The sequence below is a fragment of the Aedes aegypti genome, chromosome 2 (genome assembly GCF_002204515.2).
Source record: "Aedes aegypti strain LVP_AGWG chromosome 2, AaegL5.0 Primary Assembly, whole genome shotgun sequence".
Lineage (NCBI taxonomy): Eukaryota > Metazoa > Arthropoda > Insecta > Diptera > Culicidae > Aedes > Aedes aegypti.
In genome coordinates this window covers 33,651,134-33,677,956 of record NC_035108.1, presented here as the reverse complement: position 1 = coordinate 33,677,956, position 26,823 = coordinate 33,651,134, and the positions used below count along the sequence as shown (strand labels likewise).

Here is a 26,823-nt window from a genome sequence, read left to right as displayed (position 1 = left end):
TTGCCATATAGAAGAAACGAAGAATTTTGTATGGAGACTGCAAGCATGTTGAAAAAATCGATTTAATAGAAATTTACACGTGCAATTTCAATCAAGTTATAACAGAAATGAAAGTTCAAGTTCTATTTTGCATGTTTGGTGGATTAGATTACAAAAAAGTTTGATAAATTGTACTTTAAATTGCATGTAAACATCAATCAAACCAGTGTTTAATACAACTTTGGCCACCGGTAGCTAAAAATTGTGACGTGCTGGAACATTTCTGAGAATGGCATCTTATTCAGCAACCCCAAATCTACTAGAGACACACGCAAAAATGTCATTTTTGTTACGCTGTGTATTTTAAGCTAACAATTAGAGTTTATTTATAATAAATACGTAGTTGACCCTAATAAAGAAATGTTTAAAATTCTGAATTCTACAAGAGATTCTTTTAAGCACTTTGATACAAATCTTATGATAAGATCAGAAATCCTAAAGAAACTTCAGGAAAAAAATCTGTTAAATAATAACTACTAATCCCGATAATGATTTTCCGATGGAATTCCAGGAGAGATTCAGTGAAAATTGGTAAAGGTGTTAGACATAACGCTCTGCTCGGACAGAATCAGCCACGAGTTGATGAGTTAGCATGTATCAGATGAGGAATTTTCTTTGAAAATTCAAATGTAACTCTGCAAACTTTGCATTTTTGGAATCCCCGATCAACAAACTGGGAATTCTATATTGAATTGGTTGTGACCAAATTTCATGGATATTCTCCGTCCATTGGAGTGATTTGGATATCTTACATCATGAAAGTGTGAAGACTACAAGAAGGACCCCTTGGTGGAACTCCGATCTGACTAGACTCAGGAAACAATGTAGAACGAGTTGGAACAGACGCCGTTCTACTGGATTAGAGTCGTTCAAGTTGGCTCGCAGGGCTTACAAGAAGGCTCTTCGTTCTGCTGAACGATCCGGCTGGAAAAAGCTTTGCATAAATGTTTCCAGTTTGAATAAAGTCAGTTGGCTGAACAAAATCCTTGCAAAATCTAAGGATTTCAATGAAAAAGTTTGAGAATGTTTGTTCAATACACACTTCACCGGATGTGTGGACATAGCAGCTACGGATGAACCAAATGTATTTTCATGTAGTTATTAGTCTATGGCTTCGGCTTTGCTCCTTTCAAATCTCCAGGAGCAAATGGGATTTATTCTGCTCTGCTCCAGAAGGGATTTGAGTTTATCAAACATGTTTTGAAAAAGCCACATGTAAGCAGTTTGGCTACCGGGTATATTCCAAGAGGACATGCGTCGTATGATAAAGCGAAAAGTTTCAGACCAACCAGTCTAACTTCTTCTTTTTTCAAATTTCTGGAACGCATTTTCGATCATCGCATCCGTGATGTTTTTTTTTGGCAAACTAGACTCTTCATGTGAATCAACATGCTTATCATGCTTCTTTTACACGAAGTTGTATACGATATCGAGAAAGCATTCGCTCAGAAGCAATGCTTCTTGGGTGTTTTCATGGATATTGAGGGTGCATTTGATAACGTGTCTTTGGATGCCATATTGGAAGCTGCACGAAACCAAGGGCTGCTTACACTGCTTACCAAATGCTCAAAACCCGATATTTCTTCTCGACATTGCGTCAAGCAGCGATTCGAGAATTGAGTGTTTGCGGATGCCCCCAAGGGGGAGTCCTGTCACCACTTTTGGGAATCTCGTAGCAGATACGCTATTGAGGCAACTCAATAATAGTAGTTTTCCAACTTATGGATTTGCCGACGACTATCTAGCATTGATAGTTGGTATGTGCATAAGCACCCTGATGCAAAGTGCTCTTCAGGTAGTCGAGAGTTGGTGTCGCCAATATGGCCTTTCGGTTAACCCGAATAAAACATCTATTGTTCTTTTTACGGAAAAACGAAACACCGATGGAATTCGATCTTTACGTCTGTTTGGCACTGAGAGTAATGTGACTGATCAAGGAAAACTACGCCGTAGTCATTCTATATTCCAAACTATCTTGAGCACCTCACATTGAAAGCCTTTTTGCAATGGAAATTAATACCTACCACACGATATAGGAAAGCGCAAATTGCAACTTTGGCAAAGAAAGCTCTCAGTTAATAACTGTCGAAGTGCTCATAAGAACACTGAGCTAATAAGCAAGCTCTGTCCCAGTGAAGACGTAATGCCACGATGAAGAAGATGCGCTGGATTTCTAAAAGGTTTTATGCAAATTTTGAACCCAATAGCTTTTAGAAAACAACTGATGACGAAGAGAACAAAACTGTCGAAAATATAACAACACACTTAATTTATTTTACGGATTCCTGTAAAATCTCAACAGCTGAACAGTTCGGTGATATAAATTAACGGAGTACGGTAAATTTTTACAGTATTCGGTGAAAAATCACTGTAATCCGTAAAATTTCGACGGAATTACGGTGTTTTATTTCACCGAACTGTTCTGCTGTTGAGATTACGGTGAAATTCGCCATAAGAGCTTAGTGTGAACCCTACATTAAATTTAGTTTTGAAATGGGTCGAAAAAAAGAACAAAGCCCTTACAAGGGTTAAATTAAACCTCACAACGCTCCTATAATTCAAGCAAATGCAAACCATTCCAAATATCCTATCTACCAACAATACTCCCATTCATCATCGTAAATTCGCAATTACTACCTGAAGTCATGGTTAAACTAACAAATCGGCATAGACACATCCACACGAGCAGCAACAGCAGGTCGCTCGGTGCTCCACAAAGTCTACACATCGTACCGGGATGCACCAGCGGAAATTAATTGTCTGCAATACCTCGTACGGTTGTTGAGGCAAGAGGCTCGTCGTGAGTGTTCCTATCTACAGTTTACTCTTAACTAATGTAGCCGACAGCGGCTTATCCACACCTTCTTCACGACCGCACGCCGACAACGTGCCGAAGTAATAACTGTGCAATTGCACTTTTCTTGTGCTTTACGATTGTTACGATTTGCACTACTTGACTCTTGAAGCTACCAACGAGATAGTGAAGTAAATTTTCTAACAGTGCGATTTATGGAGTTTAAATGGAAATCAACCTCATGCATTGAACAGATATGAGCGGATTCACTTAAGAACCCTGAGAGGATTTCGTTGGGAAAGCTGGAGGATTTCTGTTGAGAATCCCGAGAGGGAAATCCTGAGGGGATTCTTTTGAGAATTCTGAAAGGATTCTGTTAAGAATCTTGAGAGGATTCTGAAGAGAGTCTTGAGAGGATTCTGTCGAGAATACTGAAAAGATTTTGTTGAAAATGCTGGGAGAATTCAGTTGATCATCCCAAGATGATTATTTTGAGAATCATGATAGGATTCTGTTGAAAATCCTAAGAAGATTCTATTGGAAATCCCGGAAGGAATCTGTTAGGAATGCTGATAGAATTCTGTTAAGAATCCTGGGTGGACTAAGTTAAGAAACCTTTCCTTTAGCTTGGATACTACAAAAAGTTCTTTTAATATTTTAGCTTGTTTCTAAATATTTAAATTCAAGCAGTTAGAAATTATTCAATACTTGCTATATTTTAAAGATGTATCTAAGAGATATCCGCACATCTGCGGAACATTCTGTACAAAGAAAAAAAAAATCCTCTATTCGGGCACACGGTGCGGTTGATAATGAAAAATAAAACTCCATGGAGACGCATGGTTCGGGACACGGGAACTCGGAAGGTCAGAACGGAAGGTTTACCACCGCCAACACCCGGCAGTAGTAAATGTTTACACTTCGGTACAAGTGAAGTGTCCGACCCGCGCGCCAACCAGATGAGGCACTTACATGCCTATCTACTACTGGCTGCTACTGGGCCAAGTGTGTGCTAATTTATTTGCTCAGTAAATTATTAATGATACGGCAAGTGTGCGGGTAAATATTGGATTAGAGTCGGGATTACCTCGGCAAAGACTTGTGCAAGCGGCTTGGTTTGAGCAAACCGGTGTTAATTTTTTTTACAACCGAGAAGCCTAGATTTTGCACTTGGTGCGCGGATAAAAGGGACTCTTGGGTTCCGAAAAAAATGGGGAGCAACGGAAAATGAGGCCCAAGATTGATGAGGTTTCATCAACGCAAACGGGTGGCTTCTAAGGAGCGGGTGCATTTGAGTGTCGGGATTTAACACCTTTCCAGCGGCACGTGGAACGGATCGTAAAGTATGATTTACTGCTGCACTCGAGATGATTTTACTAAGAAGCAGGTTCGTATTTTACCAACCACAAAGAATATAAGGCTCACGCTCAATCGGCAGTGTCCAGTTATAGCACTGAACTAAGAGACTGAAATTCTGCATAGACAGATTCGTGAAATACTTCTCCAATCCTGAAGATGACTCAGTAATGCACAATTTTGTTTGACGACATGAGTTCAAACTATTTCAGTATTGATAAGTATTGATCGGAATTGACCCAACTGGAATTGCTGGCTCAGGATCAATGAAGCTATACTATGCTGCAATCCAAACTACCTCATCAGCCCATCAAATTAAAGCGATGGAAGAATGGCAAGGTACCCATACAAAGTTTATAGGGTTGACTGAATTCAGTTCCTCAATTTGAGTTAGACATACAATAACAAGCCTCGACCATGAGTTGGTCGAAGCAAGTGAGTAAAACTGATCCAGCCTTAGCTCACGAGAATATACACCAGCACTAGCTTCAAGAAGGGAGCCATCAGTATAACATACTATATTGTTGGATATACTTCTTTCCAAATAGCCAGACGTCCACTCTTTCCGTGAAGAGAATTGTGTGGTAAATGTCCTTTAAAGAAAGTGACAAGCATTTGTGAGATCACTTGGAGCAAGGACAGTTTTGTGCTGAAATGCCGAATTTCAGAACATTATGCAAACAAAAATCCCCCATTACGAAGGGAACAAAACGGCCGATTACGTAAGTTGCTTTATTTCTCGATTGAAAAAACCTCGCAAAAATCATTGCGTTGACACGGTCACAGTGGCTTCGGAGAATCCACTCCATCTGTAAAAAGTCCATTACATTGACATTCTGTTACTTTGTAGCCAAAAACGGCGGCACTGCAATTTAAAAATAAACGAGGCGAAATTGGCGTACGAAATTTAAATCAAAATGTAAACACGGCTTAACCCGCAAAGTGCCGGGACGAACCAAAATTTTTCAAAATGCTCGTTCTCAGCAATGCTCCAACCGATTTTCGAGATTTTTGGCTTTTAGTGAAGGGGAATAGTTGTACTAAATTTCTGCGTTGATGCCGCCCCGCCAAAACCCTCCCCGTTTTTTGGAGATGCAAATATGTCTGTGTTTTTTCCCGTTTTTCACGCTGAGCTGACCAAATACACGGGTAAAAATGCGGCACTCCAAAACAGGAGAAAGAGTCATGATTTCGGGAGGAAAGTGTGTTTTCATTTTATGAAAATACACCATGACCAAAAGTCATGAAATTATTAAGCATTTTACCGTAACGCCGGCTGTACGTTACGTTTTCAATTTTTAGCGAAGAAAAATGGCAATTAAAATCCTCAAATCATGAAGCATGTATGCTGGAACCATGAATAAAATTAATGGAAACATAAGCACTATTCATGGATTTAGTCATCTGTCATTTATGATTCCTATTTTTGATACGAAAAGTGGCAATTTCGGTCATGAAATCATGAAGCAGAATCTGATATCATGAACACAGGTCATGAAAACATAACCACTTTTCATGTTCTCAGATGCCTGTCATTTATGATTCCAATTTTGCTGCTGAAAAGTGGTAAGTTGAATCATGAAATCATGAAGCAGGATCCCTGAATCATGAACTCAGTTCATGAAAATGAAACATTATACGTCAATTAGGATCCCAGTTTATATTTGCCATTGGTAAACAAATAAAATAAAGATTAAAATTGTTACTGCTTTTGTGCCGAATAAACCGTGAAAACTTTCCACAAATGTCAACCTAACGAGTTTGACATCTTTAGCAGGAATGCGAACATTCGGTGGCTAGGTTTGTACGCAAAATGTTGTTTCGAGCATCAATTGAATTGGTAAATGTTCCCTGGGCTGGTGGATTGCATGAGTCATGGAACACTCCTTAACAACTCTGCGGATGTGGAATGTGGAACTGGAACATCCAGCTACCGAAGGCTTTTTGTGAACTGCTCTGTTATAGGACGTCGGGAATGGATCGCTTCCGAACAGTTAAAATCGCCGACGAGATTGTCAATTAAAATCTTCGCTCAAAGTCGAACATTGCCCGGTTCTGCAAAGTCAGGATTGAGTAAGTACATTGATTGTGCCGTGAAACAATGTGGGAACTCACGAGAATTTCCCCAAGAATGTCATCGATATGATGACAAGGTTCCGAAGAATTGAATTTTTTTCAAAAACAAAACTTTTTTTATAATTTCACAAGAAAAGATCACCGATCGCCATGAGACACGTTAACTAAGGTGAAGAAAGTGACAGTTAGATTTGTGTAACGCCCTGAGCATACGAATTGCATAAAAGTCACGATTTCATGACTTTTAGTCATGATATCATGAAACATAAAATTTTATGAAATCATGACTTTTTGTTCATGAATCCGGCAACGGATTTTTTTCCGTGTAGCTCTTGTTCTTAAATGGATTCGTCGCCCAGTTACCTAAATCTTATCAGAGAGGTGCCGTTCAGTGAGGAGATGGTTACACACATCTCGGGAATAGCTTGGCTCCGATGGTAAGTAACCTGGTTCTCCGGAAAATCCGGAATATTCGTGAATATGGTCAATTCGTGAAAGTCGTCGTAAACAGCTGCGGTTTTTTGCCAATTCATCAGATTTCATTATCAAAGAACGTAATAGATGATCGGAATTGCTTATTAACATGAGTGGCCACTATAACGGCCTCCGGAAGATCCGGAACATCCGTAAAAATGGTCATTTCGTGAAAACTATCCAAGACCACCGGGATTTTTTCCAATGTTATCAGAATTGATAATTATGGAATATAATGGGTGATTTGAACTATTCATGGACATATGTGGCCACTATAATGGCCTCCGGAAGATCCGGAACATCTGTAAAAATGGTCATCTGGTAAGAATCCACCTAAACCACCGGGATTTTTTCCAATGATATCAGAATTGATAATTATGGAATATAATGGATGATTTGCACTGTTCATGGACATAGGTGGCCACTATAAAAGCCTTCGGAAGATCCGGAACATCCGTAAAAATAGCCATTTTGTGAAAACCATCCTAGACCACCGGATTTTTTTCCAATGATATTAGAATTGATAATTATAGAATATAATGGATGATTTGGACTGTTCATAGACATAGGTGGCCACTGTAATGACCTACAGAAGATCCGGAACATCCGTAAAAATGGTTGTTTCGTGAAAATCATCCTAGAACACCGCGATTTTTTTCCAATGATATTAGAATTAAAAATTATAGAACATAATGATGATTTGGATTATTCATGGACATTAGTGGCTACTATAAAGGTATCCGGAAGATCCGGAACATCCGTGGAAATGGTCATTTCGTGAAAATCATTCTAAGCCACCATGAATTTTTCCAATGATATCAAAATTGGTCACATATGTCCATGAATAGTCCATTTCGCCCATTATATTCCATAATTTTCAATTCTGATATCATTGGAAAAAATCCTGGTGGTCTAGGATTGTTTTCACGAAATGATCATTTTTACGGATGTTCCGGAGGCCATTATAGTGCAGGGCTGGCATCTCCTCAGTGCAAACAGAAAAACACAAAGAGCGCGCACTTTGTGTTGATCATGAATTTGAGTGCAGTGCGACAGCTACACTTTCTCACTGGTTCTTACCTCTTTGAGGTCTCTTTGTGTTTCTGCTCTCGCTGCAATGCATCCTTCGACACAAAGTGTGGATGGAAAATGGTGAACACAAACTCTTTGTGTGGCTCATTGAGTAACTACTGAATGCTTCTATTGGAATATATGGGAGAATTGTTGGAACGGGACCGACGAGTAGATGACGGAAATCGATGTCTGATGTCATTTTGGATTCCAAGATGGCGACTTCCGGTTAGCGAAAATCACTTCAAACCTATACAATATGGGTATTTTTGGAACGGGACCAACGATTAGATGACGGAAATTGATGTCTGACACCATTTTGAAATCCATGATGGCGAAATCCGGTTTGAAGAACTTTTCACAAACCGGAAGTCGCCATCTTGAATTCCAAAATAGAGTTGGACATCGATTTCCGTCATCTACCCGACGGTCCCGTTCCATGGTATTGCATGGGTTTGAAGGAATTTTCGGAAACCGGAAGTCAGCATCTTGGAATCCAAAATGGCATCGGACATCGATTTCCGTCATCTACCCGACGGCCCCGTTCCAAAAATACCCATATTGCATGGGTTTGAAGGAATTTTCGCAAAACGGAAGTCGCCATCTTGGAATTGTAGGAGATCAGAGGCGCGTCAAAACTATAGGACAAACGTTGGCAAGTATTTTGTGCACAGTGAAGTTAAGGAAAATTTTAACCCTATGGAATTTTAGGCTGGAAATTGAAAGTGATATACATAAATATTCCAAATTAAGTTTTCACGTATAACTCCGAAGATCTCGTTAGGGGTTTGTTTAGTGATTTTTTATGAACACTCTAAGTAATTCATCCTTTCGTTTTAAATACCTTTATGAATTTTATTTGGAATTCTTCTATGAATAGCCACAGAAATTACTAAAAAGATTTCATCAGGAATCTATTCCAAAGTTCGTTTCAGATATTTTTCAAGAAAGTCCCAAGTTGTCTCGATAAATTGCTAAGACTAGGCCGATACAAATCTGACTTTTATTTTTTATCTCCCTTGTTTCAAAATTTTCGGGTCCAATTTGGTATTTCGAGGGTGCAGTTGAGAATATATATATCAAAATCTGAAGGTTTCCACAAAACTTCTTAACAATGTTTGATGTTTTCAATTTTATTGCTTATTTTTTTTATTATACGTATCTACCGTTTGAAAATCGATGGATCTAAAAGTCAATAAAATATTTGTATCGGCCTTACTGAAAAAACAACATTGGAATATTATTATTGAAGAAATTTCTTGAAAAAATCGGATAGAACTCCTAGATAGAAATTTATCTTTTAATGATCGGAGCAATAATTGTAATAATTTCTGTAGTATTACCTGGTGTGGAACCTTGAAAATTTATGGAAAATGCATGGAGATTTTGAAATTTTATTTTAATTTTTAATAGAAATGTTTGAGCCGCAGCAATAAACGAACATAATAAAATGTTGGAGAAAATCCTAAAAAAATCTCCGAAGGAACTTAAAGTCCAATGCCAGATGGAATTGTTAACAATGGATTTCTTAACAACTGGAGAATACGGTGAAAGAATCAATGAAAAAACAACTGGAGATTTTGTTTGTTTTTGCTTGTTAAGTAGTCTATGTGGAAATTACTGGCGGTTGGAGTGTTCTGGTTTGCCAAAAAATACGTTAAGGACAGTTAAAGTTAGACCAAAAACTAAACAAATATATGAGATTAACCAGCGTAGGGCTGAAAATCTCAATAATAAATAAAAAAAAATAGACAAAAAACGTTAAATTAATTTCCCCTGAAGAATACGTTCTTCTTCTTCTTCTTTCTGGCGTTACGTCCCCACTGGGACAGAGCCTGCTTCTCAGCTTAGTGTTCTTATGAGCACTTCCACAGTTATCAACTGAGAGCTTACTATGCCAATGACGATTTTTGCATGTGTATATCGTGTGGCAGGTACGAAGATACTCTATGCCCTGGGAAGTCGAGAAAATTTCCAACCCGAAAAGATCCTCGACCGGTGGGATTCGAACCCACGACCCTCAGCTTGGTCTTGCTGAATAGCTGCTCGTTTACCGCTATAGCTATCTGGGCCCCAAGAAGAATACGTAATCCTCCTGTTGAAACGTTGGGTTAGAATAAAACTCGTTTTATTCATTCCAAGACTGCATAGCCGTGATTACACGTTTATACGATACAGTCGATTCCTCCACAAATTCTTCAAAAGATTCTGCAACAATCATCTGATGAATCTCTATGGATGTTCTATAAACTTCTCATGAATTACTTCCAGGAATGCTCAGGGCAATTTGCCCCAGAACATATACAGAGTTTTTTCATACTTTTTTTCAGAAACCATACATTGATTCATTCAGAAATGCCATAGAGCATTGTTTCTCAAGCTTTGTAACGGAGATAAAACGGCTCGCTGTGAGGTATTCGTTTCAGCGTACTTTTTGCAAGGTTGGGGGTCCGCGGACTCTTTATTGAGAAACGTGGCCATAGAGGATTGCTCCATTTGTTTATACGATAAAAAAAAGTTTCTTGTAACAATTCTTAGTTAGCTTACCAATATTTTCACTATTGATCATTTTCACTATTAATCTTGGAACGAGCCAGAAATTTTATCACTAAGCATGGGAAAATAATGAAAAACGGGAGAGGGACGTTTCGCATAATCTAATGGGTGGACGTTTTGCATAATGGACGTTTGGCATAAAGAGAATTATATGCCTTCTCTAAAGTGCTACCTCTTCTCATATGAAACTGCTTAATGGGAAACGTCCATTATGCCAAACGTCCGTATGCGAATGTCCTTATGCGAAACGTCTTAATGCGAAATGGGTCACCCCCAAATGAAAAACCTTATCGTGTAATCCATACTAGTATATGTGAAGATATGGAGATATGTGAAGTGTTCATAAAAGGTTTCGAAAAAGGTTTATGAAACGTGAATGCTATTTTCTCATTGTTATTAATTTGACAGATAAGCCCTAATCGTGAATCTCTCTCTAAGTAATCTATTCTATCTTTTTTTTAAAGATCTCAAAAATAAGAATTCGTGTGCTCTTATAAATTCAAATCACATTAAAAGAGAAATCTTAAAGTTTGAGCTAAACATATCAAGATTTAGAGGTGGCGCAAGCGTCTTGAAGGTAAATTTTCAATTTATAAAAAATAGCCTTCAGTGTAGTCACCATAACTCCGTTATTTTCGAACCAATTGAAACTTTTTGCATCATAGTTAAAAAATGCTTTCTCCAAATTTGTCATTACTTTACAAAAAAAATCATCTTTGTTTGACCATAACTTCATAAACACTCAACCGATTCCAATTCTTGTTAAATGTTTTGAAGCGAATTTAGTTGTTTTCAAACTGTTAATACAACACATTTTTCTAAAACATGGTTTTGACTTAGTTATTTAACAAAAACTACCCAAAAACATGATTTTTTAATGAAAAAATTAAATGACCCTGGATTATTTAAGTTTTTTTTTACGGAAATTATTTTTTTTTCTAAAAACTTAAGTTTATAAAGCATTCTCTTTTCATAAATCATTACTATATTCTTCAGAACTATTCCATCATATTGATGGTATTCTTGGCGGCATTTCCCACAGTTTCCAAATTGTTTCACGATCCAATTGATTTGGCGGTACTGTTAGGTGTACCATAATGCAAGCATTCATCTTATTATTGCAGTTCTGGCCAATGATTGATGTTAAGCAAAGATTGTGCTTGACAAATCCGTTAACAATTTTTATTGCGTAGCCTGTCATTGCTGCATACAGCAGATTGCAATTCTGCTTTGACAGATTTGTTAAAAACTTCGTCACCCACAATTTTGTTTGACAACTCGACTCCAAACTATTCCAATATTGCTTGTACAGCACTTCGAAATTGGAATAGCTGGCTCAGGGCCAATGAAGTCATGCGATGCTCCATCGCGAGCTAGCTCATCAGCCAATTCATTTCCAGCGATGGAAGAATGGCCAGGTACCCATACAAGGTTTACAGAGTTGACTGAATTCAGTTCCTCAATTTTAGTTCGACATGCGATAACAAGCTTCGACCTTGAGTTGGCCGAAGTAAGAGCTTTTCTAGAAACCTGACTATCTTAACAGAAGTATATGACTTTACCCATTACGCGCTGTTGAAGTGCTGATTGCACTCCACACATAAGAGCAAATATTTCCGCCTGAAAAACGGTGCAGTTTGTACCAAGTGAGTTAAACTTATTCAGCCATAGCTCACGAGAATATACTCCTGCACCAGTTCTACCTTCAAGAAGGGAGCCATCAGTGTAACATACTATATTGTTTGATATACTTCTTTCCAAATAGCCAGACGTCCACTCTTCCCGTGAAGGGAATTGTGTGGTAAATGTCCTGTAAGGAAAGTGACAAGCAATTGTGAGATCACTTGGAGCAAGGACAATTTTGTCCCAATTAACTAAAAATGGAAACAACGAAGTGCCCAGACAACCAGAAGTCGCGTAACAGTTTACGAACAAAGTCTTTTATTTACACAAATTACATCACACCCGGACTACATGGTGGATGAAATCGTTCGATCGATGAGTTTCCTCGCATAAAATGCTATTTTCTGAGTTCATTTGTACATTTCGCTTCGTCCCGTATACATGTACAAAGTAGGTCGGATCAATTCGTAGCAGCTGTCAATTCAATTTTTTTGTGATAAATTAAGTCGCATAAGAGTACAGACTAGTTCGCAAAAAAATACACACTCGCATTGCATGTAATTTTTCATCATATAAAATATGCACGTATATCGCCTCCACTTTTGTACGTATAAGGCCTTTTCGCAACGTCTTATACGTTTAACTTTGCGCATATAAGCACCGCATAACGCAAAAGGAGATTTCGTTATACGTACATTCTGGTTGTCTGGGTGTGATCAACGATTTACTGGATTTTTCTCCAGTAGATCCAGAACCCATAAACGGTAAGAGCAAGAAAGTGCTTCTTGTTCAAGATGTATGTGTAGTGGCGCAACGTCGAAAAGGGCCTCGAGCGCTGATGTGGGAGTTGTAGAGGACTTACCAGACATCGCCATCAAGCACATCCTTTGAAGATGGCCCAATTTTGATTGGATTGTTCGCATTTCACCCTTTTGCAACCACACAAGACATCCATATGCCAATATTGGTTCGCCGGCATTGACCGAAGGCCATGCAAGCTTTTTTGACACTGAAATCAATGTGAAGTGTCCATAAAAGTTTGGAATCTAGAATGACTCCGACATACTTTACTTGATCAGTCACATTAATTTCAGTGCCAAAAAGACGTAAAGGTCGAATTCCGTTGCGGTATCGTCTTTCCGTAAAAAGAACAATAAATGTTTTATTCGGGTTAACCGAAAGGCCATATTGGCGACACCAAGTCTCGACTACCTGAAGAGCACTTTGCATCAGGTCGAATAGGGTGCTTATGCACATACCAACTATCAGAGCTAGATAGTCGTCGGCAAATCCATAAGTTGGAAAACCGCAACCATTGAGTTGCCTCAATAGCGTATCTGCTACGAGATTCCACAAAAGTGGTGACAAGACTCCCCCTTGGGGGCATCCGCAAACACTCAATTCTCGAATCGCTGCTTGACGCAATGTCGAGAAGAGATGTCGGTTTTTGAGCATTTGATGAATCCAATTGGTAATCATTGTAGGTAGCCCATGGTTTCGTGCGGCTTCCAATATGGCATCGAAAGACACGTTATCAAAGGCACCCTCAATATCCAAGAAAACACCCAAGCAGGATTGCTTCTGAGCGAATGCTTTCTCGAAATCGTATACAACTTTGTGTAAAAGAGTTACAGTGGACTTTCCATATTGGCAAGCTTGTTGATTCACATGAAGAGGCATGTTTTCCAAATAAACTCTTCAGACATTTCAGAAGAAAAGAGGTCAGATTGATTGGTCTAAAACTCTTCGCTTCCTCATACGACGCACGTCCTCCTTTTGAGATAAACTTTATAGTAATATCACGCCAGGATTTGGGAATGCACCCGGTAACAAAACTGATTACAAGTAGCTTTTTCCAAACATGTTTGATAAACTCAAATCCCTTTTGGAGCAGAACAGGATAAATCCCATCCGCTCCTGGAGATTTGAAAGGAGCAAAGCTATTAAGTGCCCATTGAATCGATTCAGTAGTTACGATACTGCGAGCCGAGGCCAGAGACTCTTAACTACATGAAAAGACATTTGGTTCATCCGTAGATGCTATGTCCACACATCCGGGGAAGTGTGTGTAGAATAAACATTCTAAAACTTCTTCACCATTAGGTAAGCGAATTTCGTTCACTTGGAAATCCTTAGATTTTGCAAGGATTTTGTTCAGCCGACTGACTTCACTCAAACTGGAAACATTTGTACAAAGGTTTTTCCAGCCGGATCGTTCAGCAGAACGAAGAGCCTTCTTATAAGCCTTGCGAGCCGACTTGAACGACTCTGATCCAGCTGAACGGCGTCTGTTCCAACTCCTTCTACATTGTTTCCTGAGTCTAGTCAGATCGGAATTCCACCATGGGGTCCCTCTTGTAGTCTTTACAGACCGCAGAGGACATGCTTCTTCAAAAGCTTCCATAATGTAACATCCTAGTATCAACGGCATCATCCAGATCACTTGGATTTTCAATGGACGGAGAATATCCATGAAATTTGGTCGCAACCAATTCAATATAGAGTTCCCAGTTTGTTGATCGGGGATTCCTAAAACGCAAAGTCTGCGCAGTTACATTTGAATGTTCAAAGAAGATGTAGCGATGATCAGATAATGATTCCTCATCTGATACATGCCAATTCGTCAACTCGTGACTGATTCTATTCGAGCAAAGCGTTATGTCTAACACTTCTTCTCTATTAGAAACCATGAAGGTTGGGCGATTGCCTATGTTAAGTAATCCAAGGTCTGTACTACTTAAGTATTCCGTCAGAATGGAGCCTCTCAAATTGATATCTGAGCTGCCCCAGATAATGTGATGAGTATTAGCAGCACTGCCTCCAATCAGAGGAAGGCCTTTTGTTACGCAGTGTACGACAACTCGTTTGAAGTCATCCGTTGATGATGACCAGATCCAGATAGGTGTCTATTGAAAGTCGCCAAAAGCGAAAAAGCACAGAATACACTGTGTAAAACGCATAATGCGAAATAATATATTAAATAGCAACATATTCTTAATCCCACCCTTATTTAGTCTCAAGCTAGAGACTGGAGAAGAGCAGCCGAGTATCTCGGAGAAACACAAGGTCACCTGCACCATTGCTCCGGGTGCGCAGAGTGCGCCCTGATACTCCTCAGGCTCCGTTAGCGTTTAGGTTTTATTTAGACCCCCTAACCATTCATTCCTAGGCACGGTACGCATTACACCATAGATTAGGGGTCACCTGTGAGGTGGACTTTTACCACCGGAACAGGCAGTCCGTAGTGTTAATTCTTAGCCAGTTAAAACAACCGCTACCGACACTACGTGGCTATCTAGGCTGCTCTGGAAAAGAAGGTTAATATTGATGATTAGCTCCTGACGTTATCATTAATCAGAAACACTCGAGGGTGCTCTGAGAAACTCAAATCCCTTTTGAATCGATTCAGTAGTTACGATACTGCGAGCCGAGGTCAGAAACTCGTAACTACATGGAAAGACATTTGATTCATCCGTAGATCTATGTAAAATCTGTTGCAATCTATCCTTCGAAAATATATGCAGATTTAATACGCTAATGTCATAAGCGTAATCCAAGGCGAACAAACTCACAATACAGATGAGCATTTCTATCGGATTTTCCGAAAATGATATGCATGAAATTCGATCGCAATCGCACATTTTCCAGAGCAAATCCCATCAAAATTTATGTCACTCTGCTTGTGACGAGAGTCCTCTTGACACCGATGTGAAAGTTGTCCCAACCCCTACAACCGCATTGCCACATTTCTCCCACAACCCAGACAACGCAAAGCCAGACTACAGAAACCAAACATACGATAATGGAAAAATGTCGTTGTTTTCCCTCCGGTTGGTTAGAGTGAGGTGGGGCAAAAGTTCGAGTTTAGTCAAATGATCAATATTCCCAGAAAAACTGTAGTTGAAAAAAAAAATAAGACATAGTGAAACTTCAATGTATTGGCTACAATTTTGATGAACAAACTAGTAGCTCTAACATTTACACATTTATGTAACAACAGTTTTAAAATTAGTTTGCAAAGTAGTAAATTTTTGTTGTTTTTTTTTTTTTCAAAAAGTTTACTGATCGATGAATGCATGCTTATTTGACGATAGCTGGAGCTTTGGCATGACTTTTGTCTGGTTTAAAAACGGCACAACTTTGGCTTTTTACCATTTTCCAGAAAATTATGCTGACATTTGTTAAACCAATAATGAAAATCTATTTCTGGACAATTCTTGCTGAAGATGTGTTCAAATTCCATCATCTGAAGAACTGCCATATTTTTTAGTTTTCCAATAATAGTTCTCATTTCTTCCAAATCAGTCGCCTAAAAATTGTCAAAAATATTCACTTGATTTGAAATGCTTTCGAAATCCTGAGTTACTTGATTTTCAATTGGAATAGTGAGTCCTAAATAAAAACAAATTTCACGCTTTTTAAACTTCATAGCAAGTTGTTAAGCTTCAATTTTACATCCAAAACCTACAAATAGCCATAACTTGTCTTAATCTACATTGATTCCATCAATTTTTACCCCACTTTACTTTATACACACGGTTATCGAAAGACATTCAACAGGAGTACACGATGCTACGGCTCCATACTCCGAATCCACAGTGGCAAATGAAACGTATCGCCTATCACTTCCGAACATCCAGGCATCGCTCTTGCCGAGATCTGTGTGACGATCTCTTTTGAACAGGCCGACACTCAATATTAATCACATCGAATCATTGTTGTACAAACGTTCAACCATCCGCAACTAAGCCTACAAATAACATGAACTACTAGGCACAACATGGGGAAACAAACACCATCGTCGTCCTCGTCCTTTTCGATGTCGCTCGGTTTGTCGTTGTGCCGGCTGGTATCTACATAGATGTGTACCAAACTAACATGTTATAGGGATCTGGGTTCTGAGTGGAGATAGTTTGACGCCTGGCTGGGCGATAGCAGAGTTCTGCATTCTGATTATCGTCAATACGGGCTCACCCTTGTAATTACTACACTGTTTGACTAACAACGTTCGATGTCAACTGGTATGCCAAATTCTGTGATTTAGCCCTGGCGGGGTATGATTTACAGTTTCACACTGGTACTTTTTTATTGGGGTTCTAGAAAAGCGATGGAGCTTTGAGAAATGCTGATTATAATGTACACTAAAACCTAGACTTATGAAGTATTCTTTTAAATATTTGAAAATATGTTCTCAGCCATCCAAGAACTTCGTCAGAAGAACTGCATAAGAAGATTATTTTAAGAATCCATTAGATATGCTTGAAAGCTCACAAGCATTGTTTCGGTACTTTCTCATAAAGTGCATCAGAAATTATTTCAATAGTTCTATTAAATTAATTTCAAGATTTTCCTTCTGGAATTTTTCAAGAAGTTCAGTACTACTTTCAATACACGAAACTGTTCATGTAATCACATCAAGCAAAGGTCACTTCTGGAAGTTCTTCAATACTTCCTTCAGAAAAACTTCCCTTGAGAAGTAAAGCTTCAGAAAGCTCAGAGGAGGTTTTAAGCCAAGTTATCCTGGAATTTCGTTTGGAAACCCACTGCAATTTAAAGCGATTCATTAATCTAGAGATTTTAACCGAAATCTGTTTTAGAACTCCTATGGTGATTTTACCAGATATTTAAAAGAATTTATTCAGTGATTTCTTGAGGGATACAAAAGCATGTTTCAGAAAAAAAACACCTGGAGTTCCGACAAACGATTCCTCGTAAAGTAGCCGCTGGGATTTCTAAGAAGCCCGTTAAGTGATTTCTAGTTTGTTTCCTCCAGATATTTTTTCAGCGATTCCTTCCAGATTTTTGATTTTTTTTAAGAATTATTACAATAATTAATGTAAGGATTATGCAAATGATTCTCAAGAAGTTTATGCAAATGAGATATTCATTCAGGCAGTTGTTTTAGAAAAGATCTGAAATTTTCTTCAGGAATTAAAAACTTAACTGCTCCAAGGGCTATTTAAAGGTTTTCTCTGAAATTTATCTGGGATTTATTACAAGTTTTTTTTCTCAAGGAGTGCTATTTTGAATTTCTCCTTCAGAAAAACTTTAAGGGATTCAAGAAAACTTACATTTCCTGGCCCCAGGAGATTCGTCTGGAATTTCATCAGAAGTTACTTTAAACATTCCGCAAAGACTTTTCAGGTGCATTTGGAATTCTTTAAATTGTTTCTTCTGGAATCCTTTTGAAAGTTTAGACAAAAGCACCTCACGGAGTTCTCCTTGTTAGTACTCCAAGACTTCTACAAAGTTACTTGCGAAATTTTTATAATCGTTCCGTCTGATTTATCACCGAGAATACTTCTACTTTACTGCAGCAGTTCACGAATTCCATATCATATCCATATCATATCCATATCATATCCATCCATATTCGGTATGTCAGAATAAGGGTTTTCCACAAAATCGATCATTTTGACTCACAAATAACTTCTGAAAATAACCTATATTTTTTTTCATACAATTTATTTAAAATCTCACCCCGAAACTGTTGGTTTTTCGAGAAAAAATGTTCTAAAAAGAAGTTGTAGTGAAATGACGGGGTTGGTGGTCTAATGGCTATCGATTCTGCTTTGCAAGCAGGATATCGTGGGTTCAATTCCAGGCCCGTCCCTTTCACATATTTGTGACACTCTATTCAAGGCGGCATCCACAAATTACGTAACGCTCTAGGGGGAGGGGAGAGTAGGCTAAAGCGTTACGGCTCATACAAAAATTGAAAAGGGCGGGCGTCAAAAATTTTCAATTTTAGCGTTACGTAACAAATGGACGCTGCCTAATAGCTGCCTTTCTCTTTCTTTCTGCGTCATAATGGCGCAAAAATTATCAGTTCTATCTATCGCTAGAATTGAATATACGGGGACATAGGGCAAGAAGGACACCCGGGGCAAAAGTGCCACCTCTAATTTCACGTACTTTAAATCAATTTTTTTATGTTTAACGCAGGATAAGTATAAATTGAGTACTAATTGAGGGTTGTGTAAATATTACAGTTAAAAATGTCTTGTACAAAAAATTAGAAAAATGTCTTTAACTCACCAACGCAAAATATGCGAAATATTATAAGAATGTAAGACTGGAAAACAAGGTTTGACTCCCAATAAATAAAAACATATTGATTTTTCCGCACAGTATTGATGATTTTCAATTGTTTAATATAGCTGTGAGGAATTTTTTTCGAAAAAGTCCTTTTTACATTAAATTTTACATATATTATAACAGTATGTCTTATGGGGCAAGAGTAACACCGCAATTTTCTCATATAAAATCAAATGAACTTTTATTTTTCTTGTTTATTATTGCATTAATTAAATGTTTCCTACTAAATAAAATCAAAATAAATCATTTTTGACATTCAAAATGGTTTCTGAAATTTTTTACTATTATTGTTACAGTCAAATAAGATGAAAACTAAATTAATTTCGTAAAATTACTTTTTAACTATAAGTCAACTTTTATCCCTCAGTTTTTATCTTTACTTACTCTACAATTTATCGTTTAGGCGGGGAAAAAATAATATACAAAATTTGTGGCGTTTTGCTCTGGTGGTCTTCTTGTCCCATACGAGTGGCACTCTTGCCCCGTGCCTCGTTTAAAACCTCATAAGAAGGGACATTTTCAAAAATCTCAAATCATCATGTGTTTCTTATATTTTTGAAATCTATCGATAACATCATTTAGAACAAGAGGTTAGCTTGCCCCTACACTGGAATAATCTTCAAAAATTGTGCTAATCAACCATGATTTGGACCTATATATCTTAAGGTGTCCTTCTTGCCCCCAGTCGATAAGGGGCGACTTAATCGCTTGTCACAGTGTTATCCATACGGTCGAATACCTCATCCATCACTAACAAAACACTTCTACTTCTAAGGTAGCTGTGGGAAATGCAGGAGGTTCTCCGGTTTTCTAGTAACAACGGCTAACTATTAACCATTCCTTCCTCTTCCCGATGGACATAAGGACTTGGCCGGCACCGTTATCAATCTAGAAATGTCAAGAGTAGTGTGATTGTACAGTGAAGATGGAAAAAAAGCTAAAACCCAAGCTTCATCTAAGTTGTTCTCTGTGCAATATCACTATCCGTATTGATCACGGAGCAGCAACTGGGGATTTTTTTTTATTATCGTACAAATTGGGCCGAAGGGTCTCAGATTTTTATGAAACTTTTTCCACAGGCAGGGCTCATGGATATATGAATAAAAAAAAATTGAGAAAAATTCAGGGTCGCCTATTTTTCCGGAAAACTCAGGTGGAAATTTTTTGTTTTCCCTTGACACTACTTACTTTGAAAAATCATAACTCAAGAACGAAGCATCGTAGAAACAAAGTTTTTCTATCAAAATTTAAGCAAATTTTCTCAAAAATCAAAAAAAAAAATATGAACTGGAAAAAGTTTTCCACAAAATTTTCCACCGTTGGGAAAATTCGAAAAAAAAGCCGGAAAAACTATACCCGAACTCGTGGAAAATTTTCAAAAAAATCTTTTCGAGAAGGTAATTTTATAAGCTTTAATCACTGAAATTTTTGGAATGCACTTTTTTTTCGTTTTTTAGTTATGGCCAATTTTGTGAAAAATGTCCAGATGTGCCATATAAGACTTTTCTTTGAAAAATCATAACTCAAGAACGAAACATTGTAGAAACAAAGTTTTTATATGAAAATTTAAGCAAATTTTCTCAGAAATCCAAAAAAAATATGAACTGGAAAAAGTTTTCCACAAAATTTTCCACCGTTAGGGAAATTCATAAAGAAAAGCTGGAAAATCTATGCCCGAACTCGCGGAAAACTTTTATTAAAATATTTTTGAAAAGGAAACTTTATAAACTTCAATTCTAGTAACTTTTAGGACTAACTTTTTTTGTTCTTCAGTTATGGTCAATTTTGTGAAAAATGACCATAATAGTCTTTTCTTTGAAAACCCATATTTCAATCGAAGCATCAGAAAAACAAGGTTTTTTTTTTATCAAAGCAATTGCAAATTTTCTAAAAGATCTGAAAGAAACGATATGGGATTGGTTTTAATGGAAATCCTGGAACAAAAAAATATCATTCATTTATTCCAAAAGACGAACGAAGCATTTTTGCGAGTGAATTCTCAGATGCACATGAAAACCAAGAAAATACAGCATGCTTTGTTCTTAATACTACAAAGAAACGAAAATCTTCTGGTGGTAGCAACCAAAGGCAATCTTCCCGGTTGAAAAAATAGATAGTTTTAAGATAAAATGTAAGTTATGTACTGAATAATTGAATAAAGAAAATTAAAGAAAAATATAAAAAGAATCTTATTTGTTCCATAGAAAAGAAAGAATCCCTTGGAATGGAAAATAAACAGTTTTTTCAGCTTTGCTTAACGGTATAATGTTTCATGAAAAATATAATCCAATCCGACTTATACTTCATTAAAACCAATCCCATATCGTTTCTTTCAGATCTTTTAGAAAATTTGCAATGGCTTTGATAAAAAAAACCTTGTTTTTCTGATGCTTCGATTGAAATAAGAGTTTACAAAGAAAAGGCTAATATGGTCATTTTTCACAAAATTGACCATAACTCAGGAACAAAAAAAAAGTACATGCTAAATGTTACTAGAATTGAAGTTTATAAAGTTTCCTTCTCAAAAATATTTTAATAAAAATTTTTCGCGAGTTCGGGCATAGATTTTCCAGATTTTCTTTATGAATTTTCCTAACGGTGGAAAATTTTGTGGAAAACTTTTTCCAGTTCATTTTTTTTGGATTTCTGAGAAATTTTGCTTAAAAACTTTGTTTCTACAATGTTTCGTTCTTGAGTTATGATTTTTCAAAGAAAAGTCTTATATGGCACATTTGGACATTTTTCACAAAATTGGCCATAACTTGAAAACGAAAAAAAAGTGCATTCCAAAAATTTCAGTGATTAAAGCTTATAAAATTACCTTCTCGAAAAGATTTTTTTGAAAATTTTCCACGAGTTCGGGCATAGTTTTTCCGGCTTTTCTTAACGAATTTTCCCAACGGTGGAAAATTTTGTGGAAAACTTTTTCCAGTTCATATATTTTTTTAGATTTTTGAGAAAATTTGCTTAAATTTTCATATAAAAACTTTGTTTCTACGATGCTTCGTTCTTGAGTTATGATTTTTCAAAGTAAGTAGTGTCAAGGGAAAACAAAAAATTTCCACCTGAGTTTTCCGGAAAAATAGGCGACCCTGAATTTTTCTCAATTTTTTTTTATTCATATATCCATGAGCCCTGCCTGTGGAAAAAGTTTCATGAAAATCTGAGACCCTTCGGCCCAAACCCGTACGGTAATAAAAAAAATCCCCAACTACGAAGTGCCACAGTTTGCGCTCAACTTCCATGCAGAACAGTTGTGTTTCTCGCTGGAAGCCTTAAGCTAGCTATCGATTATTCTCCCTATCGTTTAAAATACCGTAAAGTTTGTTTCGCCGTTCCGTTTCGTCGCGAGTAGTACCGCGGGTGGTGCCGCGATGAGTGTTCGACGCGAAAACACGTTTCGCATTGATTATGCAAACGTGCCGAAGAAGCCATCCTTTGAGGAGCTTCACGATTTTGTTGGCTCAGCTTTGGGTCTTAGTTACGAACAAGTTGTTCAACTACAACCGAGTAGAGCACTCGGGTGTGCGTTTGTGAAGGTCGTTGACCTGGAACTGGCGCAAAAAGTGGTAGCCGAAAACGACAACAAGCACGTAAGCGAAGTAGATGGGAAAACCTACAAACTTCGGATCACACTGGAGGACGGAGCTGTGGAGGTCAAGCTGACCGATCTGTCCGAAGATATCACGAACGATCAAATTTCTGAGTTCCTCAGCGCATACGGAGAAGTTCTCTCTGTCACCGAGCAAGTGTGGGACAGCAAATACCGCTTCGGTGGGATTCCTACAGGTACTCGAATTGTACGAATGTTTGTGAAACGCAACATCGAAAGCTACATCACTATAGATGGACAAACCACGAACGTTGTTTATTTCGGGCAGCTCCACACATGTCGCTACTGCAACGAATATGTCCACAACGGTATCTCTTGTGTGCAAAACAAGAAGCTTCTCGTACAGAAGACTTACGCCAACGTGGCGAAACAGGCCGAGTCAAACCCGAGCGTAGCGAAACCCAAAGCGACAAAGCAAAAAACTTCGTTCGCTAAACTTTTCGGACCAAAGCCCCGAGAAGTACAGCAACAGGAGCCCTCGACTAAGACAACAACCGTAACCGAAATCTTCCCCTCCTTACCGAAAACAAACGTATCGTGCCCCACCGGCGTGACGCCGATTGGTCAAATATTGACAAGAGCGAATCTAGCAGAACAACGAAAGAATCTCATGCCACCACCGGTTCTCCCACAGAACTTGTCGACAACAAGCAGAATGTCTACCCGCCAAGCCAGCGACGGGAATGAGACCGATATATCATCTGCATCGAATAGTAGCAAGCGCCGAAGTGGTCGGCCGCCGGGTAAAAAGCAGCGACAGAACAACGAAGACGATGCGAGCGAGGAGTTAGCTGGTCAGTTCTAATGGCTTTCAACAGTTATAACATCGCTTCGATCAACATTAACACAATCACCAACACTACTAAAATCAATGCACTCCGAACGTTCCTTCGGATGCTGGAAATCGATATCGCATTTTTACAGGAAGTGGAGAATGAGCAGCTCCTCTTACCTGGCTACCACGTAGTATGTAATGTTGATCATACGAGAAGGGGAACGGCAATAGCGCTGAAAGAGCACGTCAACTTCTCAAACGTCGAGAAAAGTTTAGACGGGCGACTCATCGCTCTTAGAGTGCAAAATACAACGCTTTGTAACGTTTACGCTCCATCAGGCACAGCATTTCGTGCTGAGAGAGAGCGTTTCTACCACAACACTCTCGCATACTATCTCCGGCATTCGTCAGAACACATCTTGCTAGCGGGCGATTTTAACTGTGTTTTGCGACAGTGCGATGCCACGGGCCACAATCCCAGCCCTGCATTGCATACAACCGTACAGCAACTTAAACTCCTCGACGTTTGGGAAAAACTCCGTCCAAGCCTACCTGGCTACACCTACATAACACACAATTCGTCTTCTCGTCTGGATCGAATGTATGTGAGCCAGAGCCTACGAAGCCATTTGCGATCAACAGACATACATGTATGCTCATTTTCCGATCATAAGGCATTGACAGCGCGGATTTGCCTTCCCTATCTTGGGCGAGAACCTGGTCGTGGATTTTGGTCCCTTCGTCCGCATCTGTTAACAGCAGAAAACGTCCAAGAATTTCAGTTGCGCTGGCAATACTGGACCCGCCAACGCCGGAACTTTGGTTCATGGATGCAGTGGTTGATGTCTGTTGCGAAACCTAAAATTCAATCTTTCTTTCGCTGGAAATCTAAAACCGCTTTTAATGATTTCCACCGTGAACACCAACGGCTTTACAGCAATCTGCGTCAAGCGTACGACAACTATCATCAAAATCCAGCGGTGCTGCCATCCATTAACCGTATTAAGGCACAAATGCTTACTCTGCAGCGCAACTTCACCCAAACGTTCATGCGCATCAATGAATCGTATGTAGCTGGGGAGCCGTTATCAACGTTCCAGCTTGCGAACGACGTAGGAGAAAAACAGTGATCACACAGCTGCGCGATGAAAACAACAACCCCATCGATGGTTCCGAAGCAGTAGAAAGACACATGCTCGAATTCTATCGTGCTCTCTACGCTACTGGTGAGGCAACAGAAGTCATGGACGAATTTGCGTGCCCCAGAGTGATTCCCGAGAACGACCCGACGAGTGAAAGCTGTTTGAGTGAAATCACACCAGCCGACATCTACGCAGCAATCAAGACAAGTAGCCCGAATAAATCTCCTGGGGGAGACTCAATCCCTCGTGAGTTCTACCTAAAAACCTTCGACGTCATTTGGCGAGAATTAACCCTTGTCATGAACGAGGCGCTTGCTGGCAATTTTCCGGCAGATTTTGTCGATGGGGTGATCGTCCTAGTGAAAAAGAAGGGAAATGACCAAACGGCACACTCGTATAGGCCAATATCACTTCTAAATTGCGACTTCAAGATATTTTCTCGCATTCTAAAACAGCGTCTTGAAAACGTAATGCGTACACACCGACTAATTAGTAGCGGACAAAAATGTTCCAACTCTGGTCGCAACATATTCCAGGCCACCCTATCATTAAAAGATCGAATCGCCAAACTAAAACACACTAAACAGCGAGGATTATTGGCATCTTTCGATCTCCGGCACGCTTTCGATCTCGTAGACCGGGCTTTCCTAGCTCGGAACATGTGCTCGCTCGGCTTCAACCCAGCCTTCGTTCGGTTGCTCACCAAAATAGGAGAGCTCTCTTCGTCGCGATTACTCGTAAATGGGTACCTGTCGGAATCATTCCCCATCCAACGATCGGTTCGCCAGGGAGATCCAATCTCTATGCATCTATTTGTCATCTATATTCAGCCTCTGATCAAACGGCTAGAGGAGTTAGGTGGACCCGATCTTGTGGTGGCTTATGCGGATGATATATCTGTAATCTCCACTAGCAAAGTGAGACTAGAGCGTATGAGAGAGACTTTCCACCGATTTGAGCGTGTGTCTGGGGCCAAGCTGAGCTTGACCAAATCGTCGTCAATATCTGTGGGATACACAGATGATATGCCACTCACTGTACCGTGGTTAAAAAACGAATACAGCGTTCGTATCTTGGGAGTGACTTTTGTTAATTCCATACGCCTGATGAACAAGCTAAATTGGGATGAGATTGTGGGAAAATTCACTCGCCTAGTTTACCTGCATATTCCACGTACTCTCACGCTGCATCAGAAGATCATTTTGCTAAACACGTTCATCACATCGAAGGTGTGGTATATTGCGTCCGTACTTTCACCGAGTGCAGCACATAAGGCAAAGATAACGGCGACGATGGGAAATTTCCTGTGGCGTGGCATCCAAGCAAGGATCCCTATGCATCAGCTTGCTCGCTGCAGAGAAGCTGGGGGCTTGAAATTTGCCTGCAATGAAATGTAGAGCTCTTCTCCTGAACCGTCATGTGCGCGACATTGACTCCCTTCCATTTTACAAATCCTTTCTCAACCAAAACAATCCTAACCCACCCTCAGACTGTCCTTGCCTAAAACTCATCCTTAATGATTTTCCCTTACTCCCTCCTTTGGTCCAAGAAAACCCCTCCGCCAACGGTATACATAGTGTTTATCTGGAGGAGACTGATGAGCCAAAAATATCGCGAGAGCACCCAGAAGCAAACTGGCGTAAAATTTGGGCAAACATTTCGATGCGTCAGTTAAACTCTGCTCAACGTAGTTTGCTTTATTTACTGATAAACGCCAAACTCGAGCATCGGCGACTCTGGTTTCGCATGAACAGGACTGATGGAGAAAATTGCCTGCACTGCAACTGTGCACTTGAAACGCTGGAACATAAACTCAGCGAATGCGTACGCGTCGAAGCAGCGTGGAGATTATTGCAGCGAAATATAACAACTCTTCTGAATGGATGGCGTATACTAACCATAGATGACCTGTTGCGACCCCAGCTGGATGGAGTTGCTAAATGGAAGAGAACACGTATTCTTAAAATGTTTCAACAATATGTCTTCTTTATTATGGAATGTAATGATGCTATAGACCTAGTTGCACTTGAAATTGAAATTCAACATGCCTAAATGATTATAATGTAATGATTTTTTTTACGTACACATTTTATCAATTAAAAAAAAAAAAGTGTATGTTCCATCAGTTGATCGTTTTTTTATCTATGAAGAAGTTGTAGTTAATAGTTTAAACTTCAAGAAAAAAAATGTACAGTAAAGAAATATT

General features: G+C 38.9%; 1 protein-coding gene across 13 annotated transcripts in view; it reads right to left on the bottom strand.

Moving 5' to 3' along the window:
- The window catches only part of LOC5565097 (contactin-associated protein-like 4), a 310,029-nt gene that overhangs the window by 172,306 nt on the left and 110,900 nt on the right, over positions 1–26,823 (bottom strand). The window lies entirely within an intron of this gene.